At 32.5% G+C, this 7,995-nt stretch overlaps 1 pseudogene; it reads left to right on the top strand.

The window, feature by feature from the left end:
• The first annotated feature begins 575 nt into the window (after nucleotides 1-575).
• Nucleotides 576-4,621, top strand: LOC107488480 (uncharacterized; annotated as a pseudogene).
• Nucleotides 4,622-7,995: the final 3,374 nt, after the last annotated feature.

Raw genomic sequence — 7,995 nt, 5'->3', positions numbered from 1 at the left:
ACGTTTCCTGTTTCTCCTTCTTGGTTTGGATTCTCCATTCTTAATTTCTTTTTCTTTTTTTCTCTCCTCATTGTTCATTGCACGTTGCTAATGGTTACCAGTTCAATAGGTTAGAATAGTGTGACAATAATAAGTGCTCATTGCTCATGGTTTTCGGTGTAACTGATTAGAATAATGTAACAATAATAAACGCCATTTTCGCGTTTATTGCATCGCATACCACGTGACAAGGTAATGCTACTTTCTCACCCATCTTTTTCTGTTTTTCCTCTTTTAATTATCTTCTTTGATTTTAATTTTGATCCTCTTTCTTCTTCTTTTGTATTCGATTTAATTACCAATGTTCTGAAAATCGGACCAGATTGGCCGATTCAACCGGTTTAACCAGAAATTAATCGTCAGGCCAATTTGGTTGACACCCAAAACCATCTTCCAAAACCGGTGAAAAAATCGGTTGACCGGTCCCTTTTTTGGAGGCCCGGTTCACTCCCCCCTCCCAAACGGTGCGTTTTGAATTTTGATTTAAAAAAAAAAGGAAAAACGGGCGACACTGCAACATAACGCGAACAACCCCCTCCCCCTTTTACTCACAAACCTAAATTACGTTTCATCACCACCGCCCGGAACTCGTCGTCGGGTAGAGGGTGGCATCGCCGCCGGGTGTGACAGAGGGTGCCGTGCCTTCGTCGTCTCTCGAAGGTCCGTTCGACCCTCTTCTCCTCTACATCGCGCGAAGCTCTCGGAGCTCTTGGTGTCGCCATCGCAAACGCTTGCTCGTCGGCCCTGTTTTCTTCAGTCGCGAACGGTTGCTCGATCCTCTTCAATCCGGTCCTCTTCTCCGTGAATCTCTACCCAGAGCCTCGCCGGGAATCTCTGTTCGGGGCCTCGCCGTGGCAAAGTGATCCTCTTCCGAGCTCACTCTGTCACCGCCGTTCTTGCCTCGCCGTGTCTCGGGTAACCCACTTCTTCTTCAGTTTCAATTTCTAAGATTCTAACTTCTGAGTTGAGTTTGTGTACTAGATTCTGAGTTGGGATTCTGTTTTGAGTTGGGATGTTGCTTATATGATTCTGAATTTAGTTTGGATGCTGAATTTGGATTTTTCTATTTTGAGTTGGGTTATTCTGAATCTTGCTTATATGCTTAGTTTTTCTGTTTTTGAATTTCTTAGTTTTTGATGCTGAGTTTTCTATTCTTGGATTCTGGGTTTTTGTTGTTGAATATTTGATTGGAAGGCTTTTGTTGAACACTTGATTGGAAGTATGGTATTGCTTTTGTTGTTTTCTATTACATAAACGCTTGTGTTAGGTTCATCAAGTATGCTATTGCTTTCCCTGCTCTTGCAAATAATTAATTCGTTTTGGTTCAATTTGGTTTCAAAATAACTATCAATTTAGAAAAAGTAGTAATAATTAATTTATTTTAGACAATTTGTCTATATACATAGAATTTTCCATGAACTACTTTATTTGTATATTTATTTATTTTGAAACAAATGAGTATTAATTAAGAGTAAGAACATGTTTATGTATTATCTTTGTTTACCTGTTTCCTATAATTTTCTTTCTGCTGAATGTTGACTGATGTTTCAATTTGTATGTAACGGGAAAAAGACCAAAGTCATCACCTTGATTGTAAGGGTTTTGTCAGGTCTTTGAACCCGTGTATGCATGAATTCTAGTTTTTAGAAGTTGGTTTGTGGTGCCATTTCTTGTTCGCCCTTCTTTCTAGACTTGAGAGGATTATTAGTTTAAAAATGATTAAATTTGTATATTTGGAATTATATATTAAATTTTAATAATTTATTCATATATTTAATTAAATCGGTTCAACCACGATTTGACTCCGGTTGAACCATTAAACCATTGAACCAATAGCTCGACCGGTCTGATGACCCGTTCGGTTCTCGCAACCTTGTTCATTACTCTTCTTCTTCCTTTCTGAGATTCATCAAACACCAGAATTTGTCTCTATTGACCTTCCTAATTTCGATTCAAAATACTCACATTATTGTTTAGTGTTACTGTTGAGTGAATGCGATAATATGTTCTTTGGAATTTGATGGATTTTATGTTTTGCATACTGTTAGGATCATGGATTTGAAATATCTAGTTCGCAAGTTGTCTCATTCCGTTCTCACTGTGAGTGTTCAATTTTCATGATTTATTACAAATTAGAGTAAAAAGACAAGGGGGGGAAATGTGTATAATACATGTTTGGAACTGGCAATAATACAGTTACTGATTAAGTAAATGATGTAGCTAAAAAATGTCCCGGGGAACTTGTTAAGAAGATAATAATGGAAATTTTTTAGGTTTGACTTATTCAATGCACTGAAAGTATCAAAAACTTATCTTTCAATTAAACTTTTACTTTTATGGTGTTTTTAGTTTAGGAAGATCAATGGATCATGACTATGCCATATTTCATAGAAATCATGCAATATTCCAATCTAAATGCATCATACTGTTCCCTCTTTGATTTGTCCTATTATTTTTTAACTGGATTTTTTGTCCAGTTTATTGTTGAACATAATAGCATTTGGCATAAGTTTAAGTGGTTACTTGGTCTAGGCACAGCAACTGAGCGCATGCTTTTCCATTCAAATCGAAAATGTTAAAAGTGTATTCATTGTGGGTAAAGGCTTTTAACAGATGGGCAATGTTGGGCTTCAACTCCGTTGGTACTTCCTACACATACTTCTCAGCATTTGGCATTCCATATTAGCAATCCGTTGTTTCATTGAAAGTTGTTTCATCACTTGTGGAGTATTGGAGAAATACAAGTCTCTTAATATAGCAAAGCTTCGGTACCTTGCCATTGTCATAGAAAGTGAAGATGCTCACCAAACTTCAAAAGTTGTCAAGCTCTTGCAGAGTTGCAGTGGCTGGATTCTATTGGGGTAAAGAATGTTTGCCTCTATGACATGAATGGTATGAAGCTTGGAGAAGCAGTAATGATAAACATTTTGTGATTCAGGCCATGTATAAATATTTTCCTTGAATTCTGCATTTTAGGAGTGCTGAAGAAGTCTAAAGATACCATATTTGGAAAATTGAAGAATGCAAAACCAATAGAGGTACTATATGCATTTTTTGGTTAGGTAGTATGCTTCTTTCATAACATGTTAATGAACTTATGATATTTGCTTGCACAAAACAAGAAATATATCTTAGTTGCCCTAGTAATCATTATCGAGATTGAAGCAATGGGTTGGTGGGAAAGTATGGATTGGATAGATATTCAATGGAAATCACTGTCAATGAGTTCTGATCTAGCATTGGTTCAGTGCAGGAAGTTAATGAAGCTATTACACTCCACGTTCCAGAGCACATGACTTTGGAATTTGTTTCTTACGCAGATGGAAAGGAGGCCATGGTAAAAGCAGCCAATTTTATTTTTGTAGAGAATTTGAAACGACAAAACTTTGGTGGAGAAATTGATGGTCAAGTGATATCAGAACCTCTTCTGAATGAGGCACTAAAAGTTGTTGGTTTGTTTTCTTTTTGAACCTACTAGTCATTTAAATAGTTAATTTTCTTGTTCAGGACATATTCACTTAATAATCATCTGGTTTCACTGTCAGGTTGCAAGGGTCCTGAACCTGACCTTTTACTTGTTTATGGGCCAGTGAGAAGCCACCTTGGTTTTCCTGCATGGAGGATTCGGTATACTGAGATTGTGTAAGTTCTTTAGACCATCATTGTTATCCATTTTATCAGAAAAAAAAGCATTCTCTCTTTTGCTTTCTCTCTGTATTGCTGTTGCAGAACTACTTCTCTTCTCAATTCCATTGCTGGATCATTAAACCATAAATTTAATCTCCTTCCATTTGTATGTTTTTTGTAAATAGTAAAAGTTTCAATTTTTTTTTTTTGTATATATATATTTGAATAGATTCTGACAGATGTTTATTATAGCCATATGGGATCATTGAACTTCATGAGATATGGCTCCTTAATAAAAGCCATTTACAACTTCACAAAAGTGCGCACCAGAATTATGGTAAGTATTTTACAATGATTTTTTTTATAATGCGATTATGTTTGTATTGTTGTATTAGTTGCTTGAACGCAAGTATATAGTAAATCATATTGATAGACTACTCTCAACAATTATAATATATGGTTCTGTCTTCGGATGCTAGGCAGAGTCAGTATGTATTGAAATTAATATTCTGTTGGTAACTCAAACGTATTATCTTTTGGTTTGTGCTAACAGGTACGTAGTGAAGGAATTTGAGGATAACTGACTTGCCATTTGCAAGCCACATAGGAGTGAATAATAGAAAAATACTTCTAATGTAAGTTTTTTTGGGGGAAGGAAAAAAGAAAGAAAAAAGTTATATATATTACTCTCTTTATTTATATATAGTTTTTGTCTTATCACTTCAGTGTATTTTTATTCAAATTGCACCATAAGAGACTGAGAAAGAGGATGCAGTTGTTGATATACAAAGAAAGATGGTCGTATATTTCCAATTTCCACCCTTTCGTTTTCTTCCCCAGGTAGAAAAGTAATGTGTAGTTGTCATTGCAAAGCAATGTTGTGTACTAATAACAGGACACATTGTATCGTGGAAGGGAAAAGAAAAGAACAGGGTACCTGATAATTACATTTTAACACCCTTTCACTTTAAAATCTCATTAGTTAAGCATAAGATAATAGAGGTTAAATAAATAACAGAGACTTTTGAGATTTTTTTTTAGCTTGAGTTTTATTTAAGAAAAGCTTCCAAATGTAAACATGAAACATGATTGATTGTTTTTTCTTTTCTTTTCCTTTTTTCCTTGTCTTCTTTTTTTTTTTGTTGGTGAAAGTTGTATATTTGAATTGAAGTGGTTAATGAGTTTGCAATTTTGCATCTACCTTTTTCTTTTCTTATTTGTGAAGAGATATATTGCCGTATGGTGCCAACAGCAACAAGGTGAATGAATGAATAATGATGATGATTACTTGTTCACTCTATGACCACAATTCCATTTACTACTCTTCTCTTGGACTTTCTAGTTACCGTACATTATATACAGCATTTTCACCATATGCATAAAGCAAGTTTGATGATCAAATTCTCTGCATTTCACTACTATACTATTTCAGCTGCATTCCTTTGTTGTCACTTGTAAGCGATTCAATTCTCTTTACTAACTTATTGGTTTATTGGATTTTTCTCCCGGATTAATGGTCCCCTCCAACCTTGAGAAAATTAATTCTGGACAACACACAAGAAAAACTCCAATGCTCAAAACAAAAGGGAGTGGGGTTGGGAGGGGCTTATTAGTTATTACATGATTTTTATAAAAAGGAAATGAAGAAAGTTTTTTTTTTTAAAAAAGAAACTGTATCTGTTTTCGTAATTCTAATAGAAGTTTAAGTAGTTCTCATATAAATAAATAAATAATTCAAAATTTGTTTATTTAAATACTATGAAGATAGTTAAAAAGTGAGCTAGGATTCTTAGTTACTTTCCAATCTATGATATTATGGAAAGGTGTACTTTGAATTTATACTAATCACTAATTAACTTTTTTATATGAAGCACGGACATATTTTGGACACGACACTCACCGACACTCGTCTGATACGCGTGTCTGTTGTGTCTAACCGTATCTTAATAAAAAGTAAAAAAATTTTCTCCAAACACACTTAGACACACTTAAATATCATCACATGTCAACGTGTCCAATCTTATTCTTAATATATATTCTTAAAACAAATTTAGCTATAATATATATTATTATTTATTAAAACAAAAAATATTTTAAATACTTGATATAATTAAAATAAGATATTAAAAATAATTAAAAAAGTTAATTTATATTTTAATATCAATAAAATATCAAAATATTATTATGATTTATCTAAAAAATACTTTATATTTTATATGTATGCGTGTTCTCGTATCTTATAAAATTTTAAAATTCATGTGTTAGCCTATTCCATGTCGTGTCCCTGTCCGTGCATCACAGAGTTTTCTTACTCACATCTAGTAGTACATACACATTTACTTTCTAGTTTCTACTGAGCTAGCTTCAAACCAGTTTAACCAGCTACTAATACCTTAGTTTAATTTGGTTATACCAACCTAGCAACCTACATTTAGTTTTGCTTTGAAATTTTTAAAAGCCAGTTAAATCAGAATAAAAATAACAAAGAAAAGAAGGAGAATATGCCTGACATATGTGTCATGCGACAAAATATTCAGTATGATTAATTAATTGTCTACAAAAGCCAGAGAATGACAGTTGGAAACGGAACATATATATAATTAGGTTGGAGAAGCTGAATAAACTTTTTTCGGATACTAATACTAAAAAAAATATGTATTTAATACATGCGGTAAACATTTTTTTCTTGATAAGTTATATGCATTAAATATTATTTTATGGTACATATTTAAAGTGAGAAACTATACTTCACCTTCCAAAAATTTTTCATATTGCTTCTTTTTGGACGGATCATTGCTTTTTTCCAACATAAGAATGATGATGAAGGATGAGGTATTCTCTGCAATTTCGAGTTTGACCGTAAACTTCACATGTGGATGCCATACAATACAACAGAAAAGCATGCGACAAATTACTAGTTAATATTGTTACAACGAAATGAAGGCTAATTAAGCATGCTGAATAATCATATTCATATAGATAATATACGGTTCCCACGCACGTTGGCATCATTATCAAATTAAAAGATAAATAGCTGTAAGTTTCACCTACTAATATAATATTATATCATAGAATATATTCGGATTTGGTTGCGACAGGAAGAAGATAAATTAAAAAAGAATTAAGCTAAGGGGTATTTGTTGGTTGCGAGTCAGCTTCCCACCATACAAAAGTTGACCCAATAATAGAAAATCTCAGTTCAGAGAGAGAGATTAACCAATTTGTTTCATATATAATTTATTTATACAATAAAATTAACGAAAATACTATGTAAACACAGAAATAAATCACTAAATCAAGATTTTTTCTTTCAAATAAATAAAATAAGAGGTTATTTTTCTTGTGTCCACTAAATTTATAAATTAAGAAAGTTTTCATTAAAAATTTAAAAAAAATAAATTTTTAATGTATTTATTTTATATTTATTAAGTAAAAATATTTAAAATTTTTAGCTAATTATAAATTTATCATATGCTCTTAGGGTATATTAGTTAAACCTATAAAGTAAATATTAAAATTACACTAGTAAACACGCTAGGATTTATTTACGTTTATATTCTTTATTACATAAACGAGTTAGTTTTTAACATCTTTGGCATAGACAAAATAAATAATGAAGAATTAGCAATGTATCTAGTCCCCAGACAAGATAAAGTATTGTAGCCTTTATAAATATATTTCGTCTATGCTAGGAATGAGATACATTTGTAACTAACGTGTTCATACTGAAGATAAAATACGCGTTTTACATATGGGACAATAATTTTTAACTATATAAACATACTTAATACAAGTATAATGAAGTCCAATAATACAGATAAACATAGTCTCAAATTATACATTCAACATAACCATGAACTATAAACATATTCTCAAACTATACATTCAATATCAATTTGAGATACAAATACGCATAATACACTTTCTTAATAGATAATAATGAATTATGGGGAAAAAGGAGGCTAATAATGATAATGAACTATGCAGAATACTAGCTGTACTGCATGTCGACGGTCAAATATGGCGGGTAGGCCCCTGAGGTCGTGGTAGTAGAGGTGCCATATAAGACTGTGCTAGAAGATTTTGTGGAGGCGGTAGAGATTCGTGGATGTAACACCTTTACTACTAAAATGTCACACTTCTGGTTATGCTATTGTGATAGCGAAAATATCACGACAACATCTATATATTTAATAATGAAATATGAGCCTTTAACTCAAATTCGTATTGACTTTTTATTGGAAACCAAAAATACTTTTTTCTTGAAAATGTACATACACACATATAAACCAATCATAGTCACCTCACCATCATAATCTGAACCAACAA

Source organism: Arachis duranensis, chromosome 5, assembly GCF_000817695.3.
Source record: "Arachis duranensis cultivar V14167 chromosome 5, aradu.V14167.gnm2.J7QH, whole genome shotgun sequence".
Lineage (NCBI taxonomy): Eukaryota > Viridiplantae > Streptophyta > Magnoliopsida > Fabales > Fabaceae > Arachis > Arachis duranensis.
This window is presented reverse-complemented; position numbering and strand designations above follow the sequence as displayed.